General features: G+C 39.7%; 1 protein-coding gene across 10 annotated transcripts in view; it reads left to right on the top strand.

Annotated features, from left to right (window-relative positions):
• The window catches only part of TBC1D5 (TBC1 domain family member 5), a 591,323-nt gene that overhangs the window by 142,846 nt on the left and 431,020 nt on the right, over nt 1-17,457 (top strand). For 6 of the 10 annotated variants that reach the window (XM_033212760.1, XM_033212755.1, XM_033212754.1 and 3 more), the window contains one exon: nt 10,369-10,568. The exons of the other annotated variants lie outside the window; for them this stretch is intronic. The gene's annotated coding sequence lies outside the window, so the exon portion shown is untranslated. The remainder of the gene's footprint in view (nt 1-10,368; nt 10,569-17,457) is intronic. 10 annotated transcript variants of the gene reach the window in all.

The raw sequence follows: 17,457 nt of genomic DNA, 5'->3' as shown, positions 1-17,457 counted from the left end.
TTTTGTTCTACATGGAGCTTAGGGTAGTGTGGGATCTAATTTAGTACCAACTATGGTTAGTGGAAAATGACTGTGAGTATTTGGGACAAAAATATGTTACATACAAATATGAGATGAAGAGTCATTTTGGAAGTGAAGTTATGTTTTAATTATTAGAACACCTTGGAAGCATTTCATTTAATGTAAAAACCAGAGGGACAGATTTATGTCATTACTTTGGGGATATTTGACTCTATAAAAAGTTTGTAAAGTTGAAGAAATTTCATGAACAGAGTGGGTAATGATAATGTAAACCAAGTTTCCCATAATTACAATTCCTTTTGAATCAGTATAGCATGGCGTCATGGTTAAGACTAAATGGATACTGGGGTCAGATTGCTTGGGTTCAACTCCCAGCTTTACCATTTGTTAGTTATGAGATGTTGGGCAAGTTAGTGTTTCTGAGTTTCTCTTATCTGTTTTTTTAGGGGAGGGGAGAGGGAAGAAGGGGAGGCATTAAATGAGATACTCCATGTAAATGTCAGTATCATAGTAAGCACTCAATAGATATTCTTTTTACTAAAGTCAATTTTCAAGGAATTTTTACTATCTTTGGCCTTTTATTCCCTAGCACGGTCATGATGTAAGTCATAGGGTAAAAACAAACAAACTTGAGTGGGCATTTTTGTTTTAGAAGAATACAAGGAAGTACTATGCAATAATTTAAAAACTATAGCTGCCTACATATGACTTCACAGATAAGCCTTGAAAGAATGATATCATCTTAAAATTTCAAAATTAAAAAATAAGTTCTGTCAACCTTGGGTGAAAGTTTAGAGTTTATAATTTGTTAGAATTTGTAAGTCACCAGAACATTATTGCCAGATCTGACTTACTGTGCCAGTAGATCAGGTTAATGGGAGCTGTCAGATCAGCAGTATTCCATAGTGACAGTTGTGGTTCATGCAGAGGGGAAAGTGGACATCCTTTTAATGTTTTGAGTGATTGGCAGTGTTGGGAAATATGGTAGACATTTTCTGTCCTGAATACTGCTTTGGTACCCGTGTATGTTAGTGCCCACTGGCATCACCAAGCAGGGCTGTATGTAAGCTTTTATTCTTTCTTTCTTTTTTTTTTTTTTGAGACGGAGTCTCACATTGTTGCCCGGGCTGGAGTGCAGTGGCACCTTCTCTGCTCACTGCAACCTCTGCCTCCTAGGTTCAAGTGATTATCCTGCCTCAGCCTCCTGAGTAGCTGGGATTTCAGGCACCCACCACCACACCCAGCTGATTTTTTGTATTTTTCGTAGAGACAGGATTTCATTGTGTTGGTCAGGCTGGTCTTGAACTCCTGACCTTGTGATCCGCCTTCCTCAGCCTCCCAGAGTGCTGTAATTACAGGCGTGAGCCACCACACCCGGCCGCTTTTATTCTTTTTTTTTTTTTTTTTTTTTTGAGACGGAGTCTGGCTCTGTCACCCAGGCTGGAGTGCAGTGGCCGGATCTCAGCTCACTGCAAGCTCCGCCTCCCGGGTTTACGCCATTCTCCTGCCTCAGCCTCCCGAGTAGCTGGGACTACAGGCGCCCGCCACCTCACCCGGCTAGGTTTTGTATTTTTTAGTAGAGACGGGGTTTCACCATATTAGCCAGGATGGTCTCGATCTCCTGACCTCGTGATCCGCCCGTCTCGGCCTCCCAAAGTGCTGGGATTACAGGCTTGAGCCACCGCGCCCGGCCTTTTATTCTTTAAAAAAATTTTTTTCTTTGATAATTCTTATCATATTAGACCCTCTTATGTATAACTTCTGCAACAAGATTTTCCTATGAACCATTCATCTCTCTTAACATTTCTATGTCTTCTAGTATGTGTACTAATAAATAACTTACTCAGTAACGGAGTAAATGAGTTATATATTATCAGTAAATGAGTCTTTAATCAGAAAAGTAAATTCTGTATTAAGGAAAATCAAATTTGGTGGAGGCATTTTATGTATAGTTAAAACTGCTTTTGTTTGATCATTCCTTTTTTTTTTATTGAGAAGGAACATTGGAAGTGTTGCTCAGAGAAATATCTGAAATTTTCATATTAAGTTGGGTTCATTTTAATTTGTTCAACAAATAATTTGCAAGTTATGTGGCTAAAGAATGCAAAGTGGCTTTAGTTGGTACATGTATTTTTAGAAAGCTGGAAAAGTGGCTGGGCGCGGTGGCTCACGTCTGTGATCCCAGCACTGTGGGAGGCCAAGGCGGGCGGATCACGAGGTCAGGAGTTCAAGACCAGCCTAGCCAACATGGTGAAACCCTGTCTCTACTTAAAATACAAAAAATTACCTGGGTGTGATGGGGGGCACCTGTAATCCCAGCTACTTGGGAGGCTGAGGCAGGAGAATTGCTTGAACCCAGGAGGCAGAGGTTGCAGGGAGCCGAGATTGTGCCACTGCGCTCCAGCCCGGGTGACAGTGCGAGACTGTCTCTGGAAAAAAAAAAAAGCTGGAAAAGTATTCTCTCCCACTACCGTATCAGAATGTTTGGGAGAGTCTGATTGTGAATCTCCATTTTAATAAGCTTCTCAAGTGATTTTTAATATGCACACTAAAGTTTTAGAACCACTGCTGAATTCCCTACTGATGGCTTTTAGGCTATTGGCTCCTGGCTTTTCTGATGGAACCCCTTTTTTCCCCACATGGGGAAAGGATGGAGGTAAGCTGTTCCTGATGACCTGCCGTTCTCTAGACCATGAAATTTTCAAAGCTTACAGGGCAGCCTTAGAACAATGAGATCTGTGAATATCCTTCTGCTCTAAGTCTTTCCTCAGCTGGCACTCCTATGGTAGAGGAACATGTGACGTTAATAGTGATGTACAACCCGATGTATCGTGTCGGAATCTTCACTTAACATTTTCAAACATGTTAACACGGCCGGGCGTGGTGGCTCAAACCTGTAATCCCAGCACTTTGGGAGGCCGAGACGGGCAGATCACGAGGTCAGGAGATCGAGACCATCCTGGCCAACACGGTGAAACCCCGTCTCTACTAAAAAAAATACAAAAAAAACTAGCCGGGCGAGGTGGCAGGCGCCTGTAGTCCCAGCTACTGGGGAGGCTGAGGTGGGAGAATGGCGTAAACCTGGGAGGCGGAGCTTGCAGTGAGCTGAGATCCGGCCACTGCACTCCATCCTGGGCGACAGAGCGAGACTCCGTCTCAAAAAAAAAAAAAAAAAAAATAATGTTAACACTTCTAGCAACGTAGGAATTACCAGTGAGGAAATATTGCCAGTAGGAAATACTGGCCAGGATTGTAACTAAGGTTGATTTATTTTAAAGCTCAGACTCTTGACAGTACACATGCCATCCTACTTTTTAGTGGAAAGAGCTTGGGGTGTGAGTTCAGGGAGTCTTAAATTGGAAGTATGACTTTATCACTTACTTGCTTTTCTAACGACTTTACACTTCCCTAACTTTGGTGTCCTCATCTGAAAAATGGGCTTGATAATTCTTACATTTTAAGATTACTGTGAAGATTGATGACCTAAAGCATATTTTTAGAGTGCTTAGTATAGCTCTGTCCCAGAGTAGGCATTTCAATAAATGGTGACTCTTATTCAGCATTTAAGATAAGACATAAAATGCAAATATGCCCCATGGAGTTAACCAATTTTAGGCTAAATGAGTTTGCCAGATTATAAAATATCATATGCTTTTTTGTTGTAGTATGATAGCTAGAAACTAGGAAGTTATTGGATGTGTGAAGAGATTTTCATTTGGGAAGAGAATATGGGCCTCCATTTTTTTTTAGGCTACCCATATCCTGGCAAATTCTAAATTTATTTCTACCCCAGTGTATTTGGGTTCTCTAGAGGGACAGAACTAATGGAATAAATATATATATAAAGGGGAGTTTTTAAAGTATTAACTCAAATGATCACAAGCTCCCACAATAGGCCACTTGCATGCTGAGGAGCAAGAAGAGGTAGTTCGAGTTCCAAAACCAAGAACTTGGAGTCTGATGTTCAAGGGCAGGAAGCATCTAGCATGAGAGAAAGATGTAGGCTGGTAGGTTAGGCCAGTCTCTCTTTTCACACTTTTCTGCGTGCTTATATTCTAGCTGCACTGCAGCTGATTAAGTTGTGCCCACCCAGATTGAGGATGGGTCTGCCTTTCCCAGCCCACTGCCTCAAATGGTGGATCTCCACAGGCCCCACATCGTTGGACCCCTAGAAATTTTACTGAAGCAGAAGGTCCCTGAATTTTGATCAGATTTATTTCCCATCCTCTGACATGCAAATGTCTCACCAATAAGTCCAGTGTGTTTGCTACTTCTTTCTCACTGGATCCGGTGAGCATAATGTCACCAATGTAATGGACCAGTATGTTATCTTGTGGAAGCAAAAAGCCGTCAAGATCTCTCTGAATAAGATTATGACACAAAGCCAAAGCGCTGATTATACCCCTGAATATATCAGGACAGTAAAGGTATATTGCTGGCCTTGCCAGTTGAAGGCAGATTGCTTCTGGTGGGCCTTATGAACAGGAATGGAGAAAAAGGCATTTGCCAAGTCAATGGCTGCATATCAGGTACCAGGAGGTACGTCAGTTTGCTCAAGCAATGAAACCACATCTGGTACAGCAGCTGCATTTGGAGCCACTACTTGGTTAAGCTTATGATAATCCACTGTCATTCTCCAAGATCTATTTGTCTTCTGCATAGGCCAAATGGGAGAGTTGAATGGGGATGTGGTGGGAATCACCACCCCTGTGTCTTTCAAGTCCTTGATGATGGCAGTAATCTCCACAATCCCTCCAAGCATGCGATATTATTTTTGTTAACTATTTTTCTAGGTAGAGCAGCTCTAATGGCTTCCATTTGGCCTCTCCCACCATAATAGCCCTCCCTATACCAGTCAGCCAATGTGGGGTTTCAGCCAGCTGCTAAGTTTGCCTATGCCAATTATGCATTCTGGCACTGGGGACACGACCACGGGCTGAGTCATGGGACCCACTGGACCCACTGTAAGTCGGACTTGAGCTAAAACTCCAATAATTACCTGACCTCCAAAAGCCCCTACTTTAACTGGAGGACCACAATGAAGTTTTGGGTCCCTGGAATCAATGTGTGCTCAGTGCCAGTGTCCAGTAGTCCCCCGAAATGTCTGATCATTTCTCTTTCCCCATTGCACAGTTACCCTGGTAAAAGGCCGGAGGTCTCCTTGGGGAAGGATTTAAGAAAGATTCACTGCATAAATTGTCGGTAATATAGTGGGGTCCTTCCTCAGAGGGACCTAGCCTTGCCTTCATTCAAGGGTTTCTGGGTCTGTAAACTGGCTCAAGCCTGGAAATTAATTGAGGGGCCATGATTCTCTGAGGTTTTTTATTTGTGTTTTTTTTTTTTTTTTGAAACAGATCCTTGCTCTGTGGCCCAGGCTGGAGTGCAGTGGCGCGATCTCGGCTCACTTGAAGCTCCGCCTCCTGGGTTCACGCCATTCTCCTGCCTCAGCCTCCCGAGTAGCTGGGACTATAGGTGCCCGCCACCACGCCCAGCTAATTTTTTGTATTTTTAGTAGAGACAGGATTTCACCGTGTTAGCCAGGATGGTCTCGATCTCCTGACCTCATGATCCGCCCACCTTGGCCTTCCAAAGTGCTGGGATTACAGGTGTGAGCCACCGTGCCTGGCTCGATTCTCTGTTTTTATAATTCAAATTAGTCTTTTGCCCATTTGTCCTAAAAGTTTTCTGCTTGTATAAATTAAGTAGGAATGCAGTAGGCTTCCTATCAGTTTCACTTCTAGGAACACCATGATTAATTAGCCAGTGCCAAAGCTCTATATGAATCAGACTATTCTGATTGCTGCTTTGCCACTGCTGTCCATTATGGTAGCTACGTCCACCTTGCCTTTGACGGTTGTGTGCCACCACTTGGCCCCTGCCATCTCGGGATCCAACTGTTCCCATTGTATTTAAATATTTGTAGTTGAGTGACTGTGGTTCCCACTGTTAGATCTGACTTACAGAGAAGAGCAATTATAGGGCTCTTCAAAGATGCAGGTGCTGCCCTCACAAATCTGTTTTGTAAGGCATTGGTCAAGGGTGTATCTTCTGGACCCTCCCAGTTGGGATGAGTAGATCTAAAGTGACTAATCCATTCTACCATACCAATCTTCCTAGGCCTTTAGATTGCTTCCTCTACATTAAAACAAGGGAGATCAGGTATTTCCAATTTCCTCATACAAATTGGGCCATCTTTTAATCCATATTTCAGCCAACCAAGCAAATAAACCACTAGAACCTTTTTTAACTCCCCTAGCTGCAACACTAAATGCAGAGTCCCTACTTAGTTAGCCCAAATCGATAAATTCAGCCTGATCTAACTCTGTGTTCCTTCCACCATTATCCTACACCCTTAAGGTACATTCCCATGCCTGGTCTCCAGATTTCTGTTTACATAAACTGGAGCACTCAAACAGTTATTTTTGAGTGTAGCATACTTCCTCATGGGTCACACTCTCAGCCTCACCTCTGGTGCCTGCTGGGACTTTAGTTATAGGTCTAGAAGCAAAGAGGGATGTTGGGGGTGGGGGATGGGTGCTGATCTCACCGCTGCTTTTGGACCTTTGCACTTGCTGTGCCCCATACTAGAATACTTCCCATACCTTTCAGATCCCATTTCAAATGGTCTTTCTTAGACCTTTGCTGATCTCTGGGCTATATCACATCTCCTTTTGTAAAATCTCGTGGCCCCTTCTCCCCATATTTTAAAATAGCATTTATCTGTTTGCAGGTAGGTATTCACATGGTTATTGGATGCTGTCTGTCTCCCCAAGTAAAATGTAAGTTCTTTTTTTTTTTTTTTTTTGAGACGGAGTCTCGCTCTGTCGCCCAGTCTGGAGTGCAGTGGCGCAATCTCAGCTCACTGCAAGCTCCGCCTCCCGGGTTTACGCCATTCTCCTGCCTCAGCCTCCCGAGTAGCTGGGACTACAGGCGCCCGCCATCTCGCCCGGCTAGTTTTTTGTATTTTTTAGTAGAGACGGGGTTTCACCGTGTTAGCCAGGATGGTCTCGATCTCCTGACCTCGTGATCCACCCGTCTCGGCCTCCCAAAGTGCTGGGATTACAGGCTTGAGCCACCACGCCCGGCCTAAAATGTAAGTTCTATGAGGGCAGAGACAATTTCAGTGCCTACAAAGGTTTAGAATGGCCCTGACAGTAGACAACAAATATTAAATGACTGAAATGCCTAATGGGGCAATTAAAATACAAAGTGATTAATTTTAAAGTGTATTAGTCTGTTTTCATGCTGTTGATAAAGACATACCCAAGACTGGGCAATTTACAAAAAACGAAGTTTATTGGACTTGCAGTTCCACGTGGCTGGGGAGGCCTCATAATCGTGGTGGAAGGTGAAAGGCGTGTCTCACATGGCGGCAGACAAGAGACAAGATCTTGTGCGGGGAGACTCTCGTTTTAAAACCATCAGATCTTGTGAGACTTAATCACTATCACAAGAACAGCACGGGAAAGACCTGCCCTCATGATTCAGTTACCTTCCACTAGGTCCCTCCCACAGCACATGGGAATTCAAGATGAGATTTGGGTTAGGACACAGCCAAACCATATCATAAAGTGTGCTAAGTATATATGAGATCACAGTGTTGGCATGTTAAGCATTGTTATTTGGGAATTCTTAAGTTGTTGTAGCATTGATTTGATAAGCTCTTGAAGCCAGGAGCTTGAGACCAGCTTGAGTAACCAAGTGAGACCCCCATGTCTGCAAAAAGAATAAAAGCATAAGTAGTATTTTGAATTACCCAATACAGCTTAAAATCTTCTCAGAACTTCATTGTATTGTACTTGAATGAACTTTACAGTAAAAACTTTTCCCTTTTGTTGAATCCGCACAATATTTGAAGTTTATAATCCAAAAAGGCGATCACTGGTTATATACAAATTTATGTTTACTATATGGAATGTGTTTATTTTAGTTGTCTGAGGCATAAAATCTTTAAAATTTTTCCAACCTTGTTAAGACAAGAAATCATGGATATTTTAGTAGGTTCCTTAGCTCTTATGGAAGTTAGAAATCAAGAATGTTTAAGTAATATTGAGATTATGCTTTTATGTTGACTTTTTATGTTTGGGCAGTTATTTACTTACTACTAGTCTGACTATTGTTGGCAGATTGAAGTGTATTTGTGAGAACTCCTAAGACTTTAATATTTTATTGAAAATTGGTTTCATGCTGTTGTTTACATTTTAAAATTAGTGCTCTCAATAAGATTTTGGTTTTCATCTATCCTGAATTCTCCCTAGGAGTGCACAACTTCAAAAAAAGAGGCACAGTCAGCAGAAAAAAGAGGTGGTCTGAGCATTTGTGCGTTGAATATGCATGTTAATTAGGAAAAAAATTAGGAAAATATGAAAACAGATGTTACATAAATTATTGCAGTCCCAGGGCAGCAGTAACTTATACACTGACAATAAGTTTTATATGTGCATGTGTATATCTATTTCTAGATTTCACAATATTTATGTAATTCCTAAGAGAATAGCTAGAAAAAGAACTGGTATATCCTTTCAGTGAGACTATGGTAAATATTCCTTCTGCATATGGATTTCTGAGAAAGTTCAGTTGTTTCATATAGTCTTACTGTAGAGATTTTTTTTTTGTTTGCTAATTCTGCCCATAGTGTTCTCTTTTTTTTTTTTTTCTTCTCCTTTCTTGGTTTCTTTGATGGTAGGTATCTCAATTTGTTCTTTTGTTGGCTATATCCTGTCACAACAAGAAGGTTAATTAAGGATCTTGGCAGTGTAAGAAACTGAAAATTGGCCTAAAATAAAAAATTGGTCTAAAGTATGTATTTAGAAATAAAACACATTACAACTGCTCAGGACACTGATTGTAGTGTTACTTTTTCTTCTTGTTACCGTTACACTTTCTGAAGAAATAGCCATCATTCTCTGAATAGTAGTGACATAGTACTATGACAATATATATTGGTACTTAAATGCAGATTTCATCAAATACACATATGTTGGAATAGTTGAAAGCTATTTGAATGTCTTTTATTCTAAACAGGCATCCGAAGGGAATAAAAGTGGTCTGTATTTTTACAAAAGAAAGATGAGAAATAGTCATGCTTTGTTTTAGTGGTATAGCAATTTTTAGTTCAACCATACACAAAAAAATGTGAATATAGCACTGTGCAAGGAGCAGCTGATGATATTTAGACATTTTTCATATGTGTAATATAATTTAGGAAAATATTGTTTGTTACTTTTCAAATTAGATTGAAAGTTAAAATAAGAAAATGCAGTATCACAATGTAATGCACAATTCTCTTCACCAAACCGACACACAAATAGAGCATGAATTGTATTTAATAAAATGAGTATATCTAAAAGGACTAAAAACCATTTCTGGAAATCCTGTTTCCAGAAGAGTGACTTTTGTTACTTGATTTTAGTAGCATGTGATACTAAAATGTGTTTGAAATAGTTTATATTGAATCTCAGTAAATTTCAGTTGAATCTGTTGTCAGGTTTTTCAGTTTCATGTTATTGATTATGTTTTACATTATATCAGCTAACTGCTGCTATCTTTTTATATGTGTGCCGAGCCACCAGTAAGCTCTTAACAGGTTGTTGAACCTTAAGAACTAATAGAGAATGAAATCTAGAGGAAGTTGATAATATGTTTAGTAATTTTTTATTATTAAGAGGTTCTTTACTTAAATTGGATAGCCTAGTTAAGAAATTTAGTTGTTAATCTTACAGATTTTATGTAAATATATCTATGTGTATGATTATTTATGGAGGTGTATTACTGAAGATGAAAAAAGTTTTTTCTTTAGAGAAAGGCTGTGAAAATTAATTTTAACACCTAAATAATATTCACTTGTCATCACTGATGCATCTGTATTCTAATTTTACATTTTATTAATGCTTTAGAATCCATTTTCAATGGAATTTTTTTCACATTTGTTTTCAAATGTCAAACTTCCATTTTTATATTATGTGATTTTAAAATGTGATATTATTTTACTACGTGTTAGAGTAGTATGTTCCTTATTTCAACACTTTTTTGCCATTTCAGTGCAAAGTTAAATGAATTAGAGGTGATTATGTAAAATGCCATTTATTTTTGGTATTATAAAATGCCTCCCTTTCTTCCAGGAGTTAAAAATAGGTGAAGGAAAGAGTGATTAATGAGTAGGCTAATATTTGTCCTCTAAGAACTTAAAATATTTTGATAGGAATTCTTTTTAGCCTGCTTTTTGTATGGTATTGTTTGATAGGATTTAGGGTTTGATATGATTTAGGGTTATAATTTATGATTTGATATGATTTAGGGTTTCTCCTGGGATAGGAGCATTTGAAGCTATTTTGTTTATTTTTCTAGGGAGATGCTGTTTTTCCAGCAGTTAAAAGAGAACTTAGCTTGTCTCTGTTTCTTGATTCCTCTTCAATTTCTGTTTGCAAACCAAGACTTGTGTTTGGAGAACTTTGTTGTACTGAGCCTAAGTCATTTTTGATCTATAACAAGAACATGCATTTTCACATGTCAACCGGATTTGTGGACCAGTAAAGTTCTCCCCAAAGGTAAGCATATATTTTTTCAAAATATACATTTTAAAATAGAATACTCTCAATGCCTTTACCATAGTAATGCGTTCCATAGATTTTTGTACAAAAAAAAGTATGCGTGCTTGGGTACTTCTGCCAAATTTAGATTGAAGAGTCCTTCAGGGAATAGTGTTGGCCAGCCAACATAGTTACTCAAGTTTCCTGATCTGTTTCTGTCCTGCCTCCTACTTTTAGTCACCAGTTTCCATTCTTTCCACTTTGTCCATTGTTTTTCTTCTCAGTTAGCTGAGTCTTCAGGGTGTCTTTTAGAAGTGTTTTCCCACCAGCAGACTTCAGCATTTTCCTTAGGGAATACTTTTTGTATCCATAGACCTTTTATTTTCTTTTCTCTACTCCCCACTCCTCCACCATTTCTTACAGAAGTAGGAAACTAGAATGATTGAACTTAGAGTTGGAGGTATATCGGATAACATTCACAATTTTTTCCCTTATTACAACCCGTAGTGAGGAATAGAATGTACATTTATGAGCCGAGTCCTATAGGTATAAATGAAACTGAAACAAAAGTTTAATTCTTACTCCAGCTACCTGGGATGTGCAGTATGCTATATTATATGATGTTCTTTGTATATTTTATTTAATGCTTCCTGGTATGTGTCACTTATGCAGTTTCAGAATCCCAGCTTTAGATCACGTGAATGTTTGCTCATCACTGATTTGTTGGGAGAGTAAAATAAATGAGATAGTTTCTCTTCTGCCTCAGTGAAGCTGCCTTTTTCCTTGTCTCTTCTGTGCTTCTCATCTCTTTCCCCATTCAATATAGACTATCAAATGACTTAGTGAGAGAACTGGGTAACTGCTGGGAAACACCACAGTCCTTACTGGGTTCTTTTATAGTAAGAACATAGGCACAGGTACTGAGATCTCAGACTTTTTTTTTTTTTTTTTTTTTGAGACGGAGTCTCGCTCTGTCGCCGGGGCTGGAGTGCAGTGGCCGGATCTCAGCTCACTGCAAGCTCCGCCTCCCGGGTTCACGCCATTCTCCTGCCTCAGCCTCCCGAGTAGCTGGGACTACAGGCGCCCGCCACCTCGCCCGGCTAGGTTTTTGTATTTTTTTTTTAGTAGAGACGGGGTTTCACAGTGTTAGCCAGGATGGTCTCGATCTCCTGACCTCGTGATCCGCCCATCTCGGCCTCCCAAAGTGCTGGGATTACAGGCTTGAGCCACCGCGCCCGGCCGAGATCTCAGACTTTTAAAGGAGAATAAATTTTTGATATAATCATGTCTTTATAGTAAGGTGTATATTTCTTTATTCTCTTCTTGTTTGTTTTGTCTGTCTAAATTGTATGTGCATCCAGATGCCCTCAAATCATCCTTGGTTTGAAACATGTTTAACTTTTTACATCCCGAATATCAAGTTAGAATAACCCAGGTCCTTTCCCAAAGTGGTCTCTTCTAGTACCCATTCCCATTTTATTTAACATTTGTATCTTTTTAATAAATTGAAGGCATTTTTTCCTGATGTATAAAAGTGATATTTTTTATTAAAAAGTTTGGTAAATGTAGAAAAACATAAAGAGGATAAAAATTGTCCCTAATCCTGGCTGGGCATGGTGGCTCACACCTGTAATCCCAGCACTTTGGGAGGCTGAGGTGAACAGATTGCTTGAGCTCAGGAGTTGGAGACACAGCCTGGGCAACATAGCAAATCCCCATCTCAGTGGCTCACGCCTGTAATCCCAGCACGTTGGGAGGCTGAGGCAGGTGAATCACAAGGTCAGGAGTTCGAGATCATCCTGGACAGCATGGTGAAACCCTGTCTCTACTAAAAATACAAAAAACTAGCCTGCAGTCGTGGCGGTCACCTGTAATCCCAGCTACTCGTGAGGCTGAGGCAGGAGAATCGCTTGAATCTGGGAAGCAGAGGTTGCAGTGAGCTGAGATCGTGCCACTGCACGATTTATTTATTTTGAGACAGCCTTGCATCTCAAAATAAATAAATAAGTCAACTTAAAAAATTAAAAAAAAATTATTTTGAATCCTATCATACAGAGATGAACTGATACACCATTTAAAAAATGAAGTTTATTACATTTAATTTTACTTGAATTTAACAGAGGAAATTAAAAAACCCTGAAATGAAGCTTAAAGATGATTATTGAACCTCATATACGTCCCCCCCCCCCAAAAAAACCCATACATATTAGTTTCTAAGAAACTTCCAAAGTTAAATAACATTATGAGCATCTTTGGAAATCTTTACTCTGGAAATAAGAAAATAGAAAGAGTGAACTGAAAGCAGAATATCTTTTATGTTAGCATAATCGATTGAGGTGAAATTTGTGTAACACAGAATTCACCATTTTGAAGTGAACAGTTCCGTGGCATTGAGTACATTGACAGTGTTGTGCAACCTTCTACCTCTATCGAGTTCAGAACATTTCCGTCATGCCAAAGTAAAGTACCTTACCCATTTAGCAGTTTGTCTTCATTCTGCCTTAGCCCTAGGCTCTGACATCCATCAGTCTGCATTTTGTCTGTATGGATTTATGTGTTCTGTATATTTAATATGAATGTACTCATAAAATATGTGATGTTTTGTGGGTAGCTTCTTTCATTTAACATAATATTTCAAATTTTTATTCATGTTATAGCACTTATTATTACTTCATTACTTTTCTTGGCTGAATGCTAGTCCATTTGTTTATCCATTCGTTCATGTACATTTGGTTTGCTTCTACTTTTTGGTTACTCTGAATAGTGCTGCTCTAAACGTGTGTACATGAACCTGTTTGAGTACCTATTCTCCATTCATATGGGTATGTGCCTAGGAGTGGAATTGCTAGGTCATATTGTAATTCTGTGTTTAACTTTTTGAGGAACCATCAAACTTTTCCATGGCAGTTGCATCATTTTACATTCCTGTCAGCAGTGTATGAGGGTTCTACTTTCTTTGAGACAGAGTCTTGCTCCGTTGCCCAGGCATGAGGGTTCTACTTTCTTTGAGACAGAGTCTTGCCCTGTCGCTTAGGCTGGAATGCAGTGGCACAATCTTGGCTCACTGCAACCTCTGTCCCCCAGGTTCAAGCGATTCTCCTCCCTCAGCCCCCTGAGCAGCTGGGACTACAGATGTATGCCACCATGCCCAGCTAATTCTTTGTATTTTTAGTAGAGACGGGGTTTTTCCATGTTGCCAAGGCTGATCTTGAACTCCTGAGCTCAGGCAGTTCGCCCACCTTGGCTTCCCAAAGTGTTAGAATCACAGGCATGAGCCATCTCACCCAGCTGGGTTCCACTTTCTCTACTTTTTGCTAAGACTTACTATTGTCCTTTTTTTTTTTAATTATCAGGATATCTAATGATACCGATAAATGACTTTTAACAAAGTAGAGAAATGATCTATTTCTTATATATTTAAGTAATTTATTTCTTTTATTTTTTTGAGATTGGGTGTCACTCTGTCTCCTAGGCCAGAGTGCAGTGGCATGATGTCAGCCCACTGCAACCTCTGCCTCCTAGGCACAAGCAGTCCTCTTACCTCAGCCTCCCAAATAGCTGGGACCATAAGCGTGAGCCACACCGTACCTGGCTAATTTTTTTATTTTTTGTAGAGACAGGGTTTTGCCATGTTGCCCAGGCTGGTCTTGAACTCCTGAGCTCAAGTGATCCACCTACCGTGGTCTCTTAAAGTGCTGGGATTATATAGGCATGAGCCACCATGCCTGTCACATATTTTATTTCTTATTTAGCAATTATATTTCTTAAATAGTAATTATACATCATTTCAGACTATCATTCAGTTCTATTTTCTCTCCCGAACTACCTGACCAGTGAACATATTTTTCCCAGAATAAAAGGTTTCTTAATTTTCTTCATTTGCTCAAAATCATATATTTTCTTTCACATTTGTATCATTTTTTTTCTTTTTGGTATATGTGTAATTTTTTTAATAAGAGTTTTAAATTGCCATTCTTTTTGTTTAATGCTCGTAAGAGATTTATGCCTCTCTCTCTCTCTATATATATATTTTTTTTGATAGCGTACTACAGTTGTACTTTTGGGCTCCTAAATCATAAAATAACATTTTGATAAAGTTATTTACACTCTTTTTGAAGACATTTCTCAACCTCAACCTCCTAGTTAAATATAAAACAGAGCTTCCTTGTTCTTTTGCTGGCCTGTCTTTCGGAGATTTCTTTTCACTATAATATTGAGTTACTTGTAGTGGTTTTTATATCCCATTTTTGTCATCATCCATAGATTCCTTTAACTACAACTTCAGAAAGGCTAAATGGGAGATGAATTTTCTGAGTTGTGAATATTAGAAAAATTTTCCATTTTATTTTCACAGTTGATTGATAATTTAGCTGGGTATATGTTTCTAGTTTAAAGTGATTTTCCTCTGAACTTTGAAAGCTTTGCTTTAATTTTTTCTACTATCCATTATTCCTCCTGAGAAATTTGAAGCCAGTCTTACTCATTGAGGACTGTTTTAGGAGCTATCACACTGAAAACAAAATGGATAAAAATCCTTAACTTGATTAAGCTTACATTCCAGGGTGGAGAGGTTGATAAGTAGCAGGATAAATAAATAAAATATGTAGTACCTTAGATAGTGATTCTGTGAAGGAAAATAAAGCAGCCAGTGGGAGATAAGAGAGTTTGGAGTATAGGGAGAAGAATGGAAATTTTAAATAGAGTGATCAGGGAAAACTCACGGATAAGGTAACATGTGAGTAAAGATCTGAAGGAGGTGAGAGAGTGAGCTGAAGGGTCACGAAGTACAAAGGTCAAACGGTATCAAGATGTAACATTGATGCAGTACAGTAAACATAGATAGAGAAGACTTAAAATCTTGGCTTTGGGGCACCTTTAGTAAAGGGGTTAGGAGAAAAAGAGGAATTAGTAGATGTGGCTAGAGAAGAAAACTCAGTGAGGTTAAGAGGAAAACTCATTTGTCTTTCAGAATATCTGAAAGTGATGTAAATGTTTGAAGGAAGGAAGAGTGATCATCTGTGAAAATCTTATTTATAGGTGAAGTTAAAGATGGACTATTCAAGGGAGAGTGGGAGGAGAAACACATGTAGCAGCTTAAGGGGGAAGCTGGAGTGAAGAGAGGATTTTTTTGAATAGGAGAGAAATAGCATACTAATGGGAGCGCTCCAATAGAGAGGAATAAACTGATGATGCAAGGAAGAGTGGAAAATTGTTAAAGCAGTGTGTACAAGTAGAGAGATCACCTTAAGTAGAAGCATGGATGGTTTATTCTTAATAAGAAGGAAGGCGGAGTACATCAGCACAGATCCATTGTTAAAAAGCATTTGGTTGAGCTTTGTACTATCTCCAGCATATGTTACATACAGAATGATTACTTGCTTCCCACTTCTTTAGGCTTGTCCTGTAATTCTCCTTTGTGGTTTTTTCTTTAACAGTGTAAATATATGGTGGTTCCTAGTTTAGGAATTCTGTGTTTAAAAAAAATTCTGTTAATGGAATTAAGGCATATGATAGGCATTTATGAATTATATACCTGTTGATATTTTTTAAAAGTTTCAAGTCCGTAAATATTTCTGTAAAACGCTCTGGAGAACCATCAAGCTACAGTAAGAGTAGAAACAGGGCCATCAAAATACTTTCTTAGACCAGGTTGGGGAGTTTATGGTTCAAATTCACTTACCAGAAAATGATAAAGTACTTCATGGCCTAGATTGCTTGAACAACGGTGAAATTGTAATTGTAAAAAATCTATGATGCCAAGTGTCTATTGGTCTTTATGATTCATATTTCTCCTGGTCACCTCAGCCCCACAGCACACTTGATAAATACAGGATACAATAATGGCATTAGAATTCTCACATTTTCCTGTTGGTATAATGTGATCCTGCTGTCTCTCTCATGTGCTTCTGAGTAAGAATGGCAACAGTGTTACCCTTTGTACCCATTCTTGCTCAAGTTCCCAGCTCTCTATAGTGATACAGTAGTTCCCTCTTATCTGGTTTTGCTTTCTGTGGTTTTAATTATGGCAGGTACTCAGCTAACTGGATAATTACTTTTTTTTTTTTTTTTTTGAGACAGAGTCTCGCTCTGTCGCCAGGGCTGGAGTGCAATGGCCGGATCTCAGCTCACTGCAAGCTCCGCCTCCTGGGTTTACGCCATTCTCCTGCCTCAGCCTCCCGAGTAGCTGGGACTACAGGCACCCGCCACCTCGCCCGGCTAGTTTTTTGTATTCTTTAGTAGAGACGGGGTTTCACCGTGTTAGCCAGGATGGTCTCGATCTCCTGACCTTGTGATTCGCCCGTCTCGGCCTCCCAAAGTGCTGGGATTACAGGCTTGAGCCACCGCGCCCGGCCTTTTTTTTTTTTTTTGAGAAGGAGTCTCGCTCTGTCGCCCAGGCTGGAGTGCAGTGGCCGGATCTCAGCTCACTGCAAGCTCCGCCTCCCGGGTTTACGCCATTCTCCTGCCTCAGCTTCCCGAGTAGCTGGGACTACAGGCGCCCGCCACCTCGCCCGGCTAGTTTTTTGTATTTTTTGGTAGAGACGGGGTTTCACAGTGTTAGCCAGGATGGTCTCGATCTCCTGACCTCGTGATCCGCCCATCTCGGCCTCCCAAAATGCTGGGATTACAGGCTTGAGCCACCGCGCCCGGCCGAGAATTACTTTTAAAGCAATGTATCCTTTATAAGAAGATTTGCTTTTTAAATTGGATGATGTGAGGAAAATTCTTTTTTTTTTTTGGGCAAATTGATTGTGAATGTTTTTAGGTTTTCACTATATGTGCAGTAGACATAGCTGCCACTTTTGTGTCAAACAGCGATTAAAATCGTGAAGTGTAGGAAATACAAAATCTGTTTCACGTTCTCTTCCTCTTACTCATTTACAAGGGCTTAATGAACAGTGAAATTGAC

Source organism: Trachypithecus francoisi, unplaced genomic scaffold (assembly GCF_009764315.1).
Source record: "Trachypithecus francoisi isolate TF-2019V2 unplaced genomic scaffold, Tfra_2.0 Lachesis_group0, whole genome shotgun sequence".
NCBI classification, from domain to species: domain Eukaryota; kingdom Metazoa; phylum Chordata; class Mammalia; order Primates; family Cercopithecidae; genus Trachypithecus; species Trachypithecus francoisi.
This window is presented reverse-complemented; position numbering and strand designations above follow the sequence as displayed.